The sequence below is a fragment of the Triticum aestivum genome, chromosome 2D (assembly GCF_018294505.1).
Source record: "Triticum aestivum cultivar Chinese Spring chromosome 2D, IWGSC CS RefSeq v2.1, whole genome shotgun sequence".
Taxonomy (NCBI): Eukaryota; Viridiplantae; Streptophyta; class Magnoliopsida; order Poales; family Poaceae; genus Triticum; species Triticum aestivum.
The window spans coordinates 611418001-611427120 of NC_057799.1; the positions used below are offsets into that span (position 1 = coordinate 611418001).

General features: G+C 48.9%; 1 pseudogene; it reads left to right on the forward strand.

Annotated features, from left to right (window-relative positions):
- Positions 1-1432: 1432 nt before the first annotated feature.
- On the forward strand, positions 1433-8290 carry LOC123054942 (ubiquitin C-terminal hydrolase 22-like; annotated as a pseudogene).
- Positions 8291-9120: the final 830 nt, after the last annotated feature.

A 9120-nucleotide genomic window follows, 5' to 3' on the forward strand; every position in this document is an offset into this window, starting at 1 on the left:
CCAGCGTACCGCCCCTCTTCCCCCTCGCCGCCGCATGAGGCTGGCGCCGAGCAAGCCTGAGGCGTAGCCGGGGCCTATGCTGCTCCGGTTTGCATCGGAGGGCCTTGTATCTGGGGCGGCGACCCCACTGGTGAGGCCCCTCTGTTCTGTGGCGAGCATCGGGGTTGGCACGGTGCCAACAATCTGGTTGGGCAACCGACGGATCTCCGGTGGACTAGGGCCTGGTGTGGTTGCTCCGACGACTGACGACGCCAGATCTGGCCACTGGCCTTCTTCCCTGCTCATTGTGCTTTTCTCTCATCGGATCCTGGCCGCGCCGGTCCCCAGGCTACTGACGAAGTTGGTGGTGGGGATCCAGATTAGGGGAAAACCCCTAGTCAGCTCCGGCAGGCCGTGACGATGATAACGCCCGCGAACGCCGCTTTTCTTCATGGAGACATCGGCCAAGGTCTGCCCTTCCACTCCCCACCTCCCTACTTCTCAGGTGAAAACCATAACCCAGGTGGGCGGCGTCGTCGTCGTTGACATTGTGACCTTCTTGAAGGCGCCGCCTTGAGAGCTGAGTGGTGGTGGGCACTATTTGGGTTTGTCGACAGCAGCCGATGGCGTGCCCTTCTTCATCCGAGCCTTTGCTTTTCCTCGACGTATTCTGGTCGTAGGCGGAGTAGCGCGCTCTACTCTGGATGAGCATCTTTGACACATTTGGTTGTGCTGATCCACTCTTTGGGACAGTCCGACGGCTTCCTTGCATGTTGATGGGAAACTTTCCGTTCTTCGACGGTGCAGCGCCTTGCGATCTAGGCGAGGAGGTTGTGGCCTCTTTCGAAGACGGACTTGGATGGATGTGGCGTGCCGGGGTCCTTAGTATCTGATGGAGGCAAGCCATCCCTCTCTAGAGCCGACATTGCTTCCATCTATGTTTAGTCATTGTGGAGGATGTTGACTTTTTTAGCTATGTGTTCACTTGTATATCCTTCCTCCATGAAGTGTTTGAGGCTCAGTATGCTGATTTTCAACGCCTCTGTATCTTGCCCCTTTCCGTTATTTTAGTTCTATGTTGTACTCCTATACTGTAGCTGTATCCTGGTCGGTTAATGGCTTTGTTAATTCAAAGTCGGACTAGACTAGCACCTTGCCCGGGCTCGCCTGAGTCTTTCCTCTAAGAAAATCTAAGTATTGAGGATAAAAATAAAATGCTTGAGTGACGTGCCCGAGCTTCACGCTGAGCTAAGCTACACTGTGGAGACCCTAAATCAGATCGTGATCCCTCCCGCAGTGCACGAGTAGCGCCTCCCCCGCCCCGACCCAGAGCGACCCACCCATGGCTCTGCCCTGACTCCATCTCCATGATCCACACCATCCATCTCCACCGCCGCCACCATCCCCACCCCCACCCCCACCACACCACCTCACCCCGCACCGCCCCAGCCGCCACTCCACCGCCCCACCCCGTCCCCACCGCCCAAGCCGCCGCCCCCTCCCCACCTCCCCGATGACCACCCCATCCGCGCCGCCGCCCTGCGCGCACCTCGCCGCGCACCGGCTCACCTCCCGCCCGCTCCGCATCCTCCGGCGCTGCCTGCGCGTGCGCCCGCTCGGCCGGCCCGAGATCCGCCGGGACCCCCGCGAGGTGCCCCGATGCTCCCCCTGCCCGGCCTCCGCCCCGCCCCCCGCCCGCCTCTACGCCTGCCTCACCTGCGCCGCCGTCTTCTGCCCCTCGCACGCCGCCTCCCACGCCGCCTCCGCCCCCGCCCCGGGCCACCAGATCGCCGTCGACGTCGACCGCGCCGAGCTCTTCTGCGCCGCTTGCGGGGACCAGGTCTACGACCCGGACTTCGACCACGCCGTCGTCCTCGCCCAGTCCACCGCGCTCCACCCCCCGTCCACCTCCGCATCCACATCCACATCCCCCGCCGCCCCACGCAAGCGCCGGCGCGTCGACTACCGCGCCTGGGCGCCAGATCCGGCCGAGGTCGCGCTCGTGCGATCCGCCGATCCCACCACCTCCGCGTCCGCCGCCGAGCCGGCGGGCCTGCGCGGGCTCAACAACCTCGGCAACACCTGCTTCATGAACTCCGTGCTGCAGGCGCTCCTCCACGCGCCGCCGCTCCGTAACTACTTCCTTGGGGATCGCCACAACCGCTTCCTCTGCCCGCGCCGCACGCCCATGAGGCACCGTACCACGGATGCTGAGGCCAAGGCCGCGTGCCTCGCGTGCGATCTCGACGAGATCTACTCGGCCACCTTCTCTGGGGAGCGCACGCCCTACAGCCCCGCCAAGTTCCTCTATAGGTTCGGATCTCGCGCTCTATTTGCATTGGTTGATGTCGCGGTGTGATCTTTAGCAACATGTTCTCTCTTTTGTATTGGGGAAGTTAAGCCGTTAGTTAGATGGCTGTTTGAAGTACTGTTAACTATGGGCAGTGGGTCTTGTTTGAGACACTAGATTGTAAAGTTTCCTGCAAATGATAGTGCAATGTTTGTATGCTATGCCATGGAGCTGTTTGAAGTTAGATCGCGCAGATTGCAGGTGTACTTAACACGAACCCAATGATGTTACCAAATGTATGTAGCTAAAAGGGACAAACTCTCCTCAGTGTGTATTGCCATGGAAGGAAAATGGTTGCACGGCATGCATATGGCCTGTTTGATGAAATGCCCTTGTATATATAGCATAAATAGCAATGCCTTCTTATGATTATGCAAGTACTTTTGGCATGCCTACCTAATAAATGTTCGCTGAACTGTAATTATTGGTCAGGTGATAGAATGCATGAGCAACTGTTAGTTCTTGTCAAGTCACTTGTTTGACTGGTTGTGAAGCATACTCTCTATTGCTGTATTCTTTAGAATTTTCCTTCGTTTAAGTGTATGCTTCTGGGTAGGCAAGTATGCAGCATTTGTGGTAGGTTCCTAAGTTATTGCTAGTCTTGTTTATACTTCTTCATGTCCTGTCAAAAGTCCTCGGGAACAAACTGTTTATACCTTTGCTCCTCACATCGTGCGTGTGCTATGTCCTAAGGCATCTTCTTAAGCTCAAGTTATATTTTTCAATCAGTAATTCATGTTTGTAAAGAGTATATGAAGTCTTTGTTGCTGCTGATATTGTTTGATGAACATGGGTTTGCACAGGAAATATGACGCACTATTTGTTTCTTCTGGTTTATGAAAGAAAGTACTTGATTTTCTTCTGATTACTATCGTTCTGGATTCTTAGCTGGTGGCAGCATGCAACAAACCTTGCAAGCTACGAGCAACAGGACGCACATGAATTTTTTATCTCCATCCTTGACCATATTCATGAAAATATAAAGGATGATCAGCACAAATCACATGAACAAGGTAGTTAGCTTCTCTCTTTCTACTATTTGAATTAAACACTCGCATCCAAATTTTGCAAAATTGTTTAAAGTTAATCACATATTGGGGGACATCCTTTTTGTTTGAGATCTGTCTTCTATGAGTTGCACAATGCATACTTGTTCTTAGTTTTTTGTCATACTTTCCTTCGACGGCAAGGAACAAGGGAAGTGGACAAAAGAATGATCATCTTCCTGTACTTGAATTTTTTTTTGTTGGTGATGATCTGCTTTACTTCTTGTGACCATGAGGTCAGGGGTTCGAGTCCTGGAAACAGCCTCTTGCAGAAATGCAGGGAAAAACTGCGTATAATAGATCTAAAGTGGTCGGACCCTTCCCCGGACCCTGCGCAAGCTACGTGCACCGGGCTGCCCTTTGCTTTACTTGTCTTGCTTTTAATATGCTGGACTATTATTTATCTTGAGAAAAATATTCCTTGGGGGGAAAGAAGAGTTGTTATGTACTTTACTTTTCTTGTGTTACTCTCTGTATGCTCGACTGCTATTTATTTTGATAAAAAATATCTTGTTAACTTTTTTTTGTTCTAACCTTGATTTCTACTTGAATTGCTCATAATAGGTGATGGAGACTGTTGCATTGCACACCGGGTGTTTTCTGGTATCCTGAGATCAGATGTCACCTGCACAAATTGTGGGTTCTCATCCACAACGTTTGAACCTTGCATGGACATCTCTTTAGACTTGGACCCTGGACATAACAATTGTCTTGGTGTTGCAAACCCAAAGCCGCATGTGCGCAACGGAGAGAGAAGCGCAGCTGGTATGAGTTCCAAGGTATCGACACTCATGAGATGTTTGGAGCGGTTTACCAGGGCTGAGAGGCTAGACGCTGAACAGAAGTACTTCTGTGAACGTTGCAAGGAGAGGCAAGAGTCCCTGAAGCAAATGTCCATTCGGAGGCTCCCATTAGTTTCCTGCTTTCACATCAAGAGATTTGAGCATTCGACAGTTAAGAAGATGTCAAGGAAGGTTGACCACTCGTTGCAGTTCCCCTTTTCTCTTGACATGACACCTTACCTGTCGTCCTCCATCCTCAGAAGTAGGTACGGAAACCGCATATTCCCATCAGAAGCCTGTGATTCTGAAGCAGTTTCTGAGTTGCCTTCAGAATTCGAAATATTTGCGGTGATCACGCATAGTGGTAAACTAGATGCGGGCCACTATGTCACATATCTGAGGTTAAACAATCAGTGGTACAGATGTGATGATGCCTGGGTAACAAGAGTTGATGAGCATACTGTCAGAAGTTCTCAGGCCTATATGCTCTTCTATGTGCAGAAGACGCTTTACTACAAAGCTTGTGAAAGAGGAGCTGCAGTCTGAATGGTTTGGAAACAAATGTTGAGGGCCTTTTTCTTCACCACCAGGAAATACAGTCATCATCTGGTACAACATGGTTTCACCCAGAGAGAAACGGCTGGTGTTCTTCGTATCCCAGCCACCAAGGCGGACGGTCAAGTTTTGTGTTCTCATTGACCTGTAGATTCAACCGGAGGTATTTTTTTTGGCGATATTTCAACAGCCAGCCATCCAAAAGGAAGGTGATCGCATTTATGTGTTGGGTTATCTTGTTATCCTGATCAACGGATTTCGTGTGTGTGCCCTTCGTTAAACCGAAAGCACTTCAGTAGTTAATTCATACCATTGGTGGTGAACTGGTGATTGTGATGGTCGTTCGACGAAAGTGCAATACTATGTAGAAGTGAGACAAAAGGGAACCGAACTTTTTGATGTGTTCCTTTCAGTAATTGAATGCCATGTCTACTGAAGCTAGACTGTCTTGGCCCTTGATTCGATGATTCAATTTGTTCTTTCTTGTACTTCACTGATAAACTGAGATATATTAGATGATATAGTGTTTGCCCTCCTCTTTTGTTGTTGTCTTTGCTCTGTTTTGGGGTTTTGTTCAGCTGTACATTTCTCAGGTAAGCAAACAGGGCTTGCCGATGCGAAAACTTCACAGAATAAGCTTGTCGACATCTTGTAATATCGTTGAAGTGCCTTTTCCTTTTTTTTTTTTTTGTGCCTTTGCTCTGTTTCTGGATTTCTTTCAACTCTGGATTTCGCAGTTAAGGCCCCGTTCAGGAATCCACCGCTCCTAGGATCTGTGGAGCGGCTGTTTGCTGGCTCCTAAATTTTGCACTAGAACGGGGCCTAAGTAAAGAGGGCGTGCCGAGAACTGCTGATACGAAACGTTGCAGGATAACCTCGGCGACATATCGTATGCTCGCTGAAGTGAGGGGTTCGCTAGGTGACGGGAAGAGAGAGCGACATCGGGATTCCTCTGCCAGCTGTAGTAGCCTGTAGGCAATATGCTTGTGGGCTGACAAACCATTGAGCGCGACGGCATTGATGATTGCTTCGAGAGCACAACACATCACTGAGACTTCAGTCCGGTGATTACCTCCACCACGCGTACTCAGAAAACGTGTGCGTCGTGGGTCGTGGCTTTCGTGGTTCCACTCGTTTCTGTCCCAGGCCCAGCATTCATATCGTGTCGACTCTATCGACTCGTTCGTCTTGCGCCGGCCAGAAGCTCTTCTTCCCCAGGGCACTCCCATGGAAGGAGGCGTCACGGCCAGCTCATTTCACAAAAGGTAACAAGCCTCTTCAATCCAGCTCGTTTGCTCGTGCTGGACGTACGCCTAACTCGCCTGCTCCCCGATCCTCAGGGTCGCCGTGGTGACCGGAGCCAACAGAGGGATCGGGCTGGAGGTATGCAGGCAGCTCGCGTCCGGTGGCGCGACGGTCGTCCTCACGGCCAGGGACGAGAAGCGGGGCGCCGCGGCGGTCGACGCGCTCCGGGAGCTCGGGCTGCCGGACGTCCTGTTCCATCAGCTGGACGTCGGCGAGCCGTCGAGCGCCGCTCGCCTGGCCGACTTCGTCAGGGATAGGTTTGGCAAGCTGGACATACTGGTACGGCTTGCCTTTTTCCCTTTCCGGTTTTCACAACCTTGTCCGACTGGTTTCTCAGATGGTCTCTGCCGGGATTGTGAGTGCCTCGTGCTTTGCCTTTGCAGGTCAATAACGCGGGAGTCTCCGGGGTGAGAATGGACATCGGAGACCCGGCAGCTCTTCACCAAGTGGTTAGCTTAGCTTAGCGCTTATTCTTTCTCAGACCGCGCTAATTAATTAAATCACATTAGATATAAGTTAATCATTTTGCAAATAAGTTATACGGGATTATCGGAATGTTTCAAACAAAGTATGCAAATGACCACTGTCGATTCCAAAAATTAGTGCTACAATTGGGGCTTCAACCCATGACCGTGGAACTACAAAAGCAAGCTGATCCACCAAGTAACTTGAGTAGACAAGAATGCTTGAATCTCTCTTGCATACATATACTACTTAACAAGAACATGAGATCCTTAGTCCAACCACCCATTTTTGACATTTTTCTCTTCAAATCTCTAGTTTTTTTCCCATCGGTTTTTCTTAAAACCGTTTTTAATTGTCCCATGTCTTATTGACTAACCAAATAAAATCTTGTTTATTTGGTAAGCCAATAAGTGCTTATTTGAAAAAAAATTCATGTTCAATTGTCCTACTCCCTCCGTTTCAGTTTACAAGTCCTGCGCGTATATCTAGGTTGTCAATTTTATCACCCTAATATAAACTATATAACACAAAAATTATACTGTTTGAAAATAGAACATCTGAAATTTATATTGGTGTATTTTTTTGTAATATATGACTTGTATTAGGTTGGTCAAATTGACGACCTAGGGGTACGCGCACGCCCTGTAAACTGAGAGAGATGAAGTATGTTTTATTAACTTAGCGGATAAAAGTCAATTAGTAGAATATTTATGTTCCGTTGCAACACACAGATAATTATTTATCACAAACAAAACATGTATTTACAACTAAAAGTGCTTTTCCATGGTATTTATTGTTTTTTGTGGGGGCCATAGTATTTTATCACTGTACATCATAATACAATGTAAAGGTGACATATGCACATTGAGAAGACCATACCAAATATCCGAACAGAATGGATATAGTAATTCACATTACCCCATTAGTTGAAAGGAACTTGCATGTCTCGTTCCTGCCACTTTAGGTGAAGAGAAAATTCTTATTTTGTACCTTAAAAGATGCCACTAATGGGGAATTCTTGATTTGCTCCTACATCATTGACAGCGTACAAGCATGAGTGCAGTGGAGAGGCTCGAGTGGTTCAACCAGAGGACGACAGAGCCTTTCGAGGAGGCAGAAGAATGCCTAAGGACAAACTACCATGGCACCAAAAACGTGACGGAGGCGCTGCTTCCTCTGCTCCTATCCTCCTCTGATGCAAGGGTTGTCAACGTCTCCTCTTCTTATGGGTTACTAAGGGTACTCTCTTGGCCTCTCCAATCTAAAATGAGTATCATGTAGATATCTATCTCATGAACTAACTTGTATGTTCGGAACTAGTTTTTCAGCAGAGAGGAGCTTAAACACGAGCTTGACGACATCGACAACCTGTCCACGGAGAGGTTGGACGAACTGTCAGAACTGTTTCTCAAGGACTTCAAGAATGGTCGGCTGGATCACCATGGATGGCCAGTTGCAGGGTTCTCAGCCTACAAAGTGTCCAAGGCCCTGATCAATGCTTACACAAGAGTTCTTGCCAAGAAGCACACCTCGATGCGCGTCAATTGTTTAGATCCTGGCTATGTTAAGACAGACATCAATTTCCACACCGGGGTTCTGACCGTGGAGGAAGGCGCAAGAGGCGCTATGATGCTGGCACACTTGCCCAAGGAAGGGCCGACGGGATCCTACTTCAATGGCACAGAACAAGCACCCTTCGTGTAGCGGTTGTATTTTTCTTGTGCTCTGGATGTTATCCGTAACTTATACCCTGGTCAACCATGAATATTTTTTCTTAAGATAATTCATGCTATATATAGTGTTCTATATATGACACGCCTACTCGAAATGTGCACACAGGGACACCATTCTGATTTCTGAGTCCACCACCGATCACATCCATCGTCTTGGTAAGGTGCACGGAAGAACACATGCAACCAAAACGAAAAGGCTCATGAGATACGATCGAGTCAATTTCATACGTCTGTGTCCTACTAGTTTTGAAGTCCTTGTTTGGACCATTGATTTCATTTATACTCCCTCCATTCCGAATTACTTGTCACACGTATGGATGTATCTAGATGTATTTTAGTTCTAAATATATCCATTTCAGCGACGAGTTATTTGGGACGGAGGGAGTAGGAAAGTTGTAGTAAAGCTCCCATGCAGGTGCACCTTTATCTCAACCATTCAATTTTGCATCAAAGTTCTTTTTTGGAAAAACTTTTAATCTATTCATCAATTGTCAAGGTAGTACAAAGAACATTAGAAATAAAAATTACATCCAGATCCGTAGACCATCTAGCGACGACTACAAGCATTGGAGCGAGCTGAAGGCGCGCCGCCGTTATCACCCCTCCCTCACCGGAGCCGGGCGAACCTTGTTGTAGTAGACAATCGGGAAGTCCTCGTGTTAAGGCCCTAGAGGACGAACACACAAGAACAGTAACTGTCGCCGATGAAGAGAAGCGTACATCGGAAGGATCCAATATGTAGATACACGAACACAGACAAATGAAGACCGGATCCACATGGATCCACTGAAGACAAACACCGACCGAATCCCGTGAGATCCGTCGGAGAAATACCTCCACACGCCCTCTAACGATGTTAGAAGCACCGCTGTGACGGCGGCCGAGCGGAGAGAAACTTATTCCAT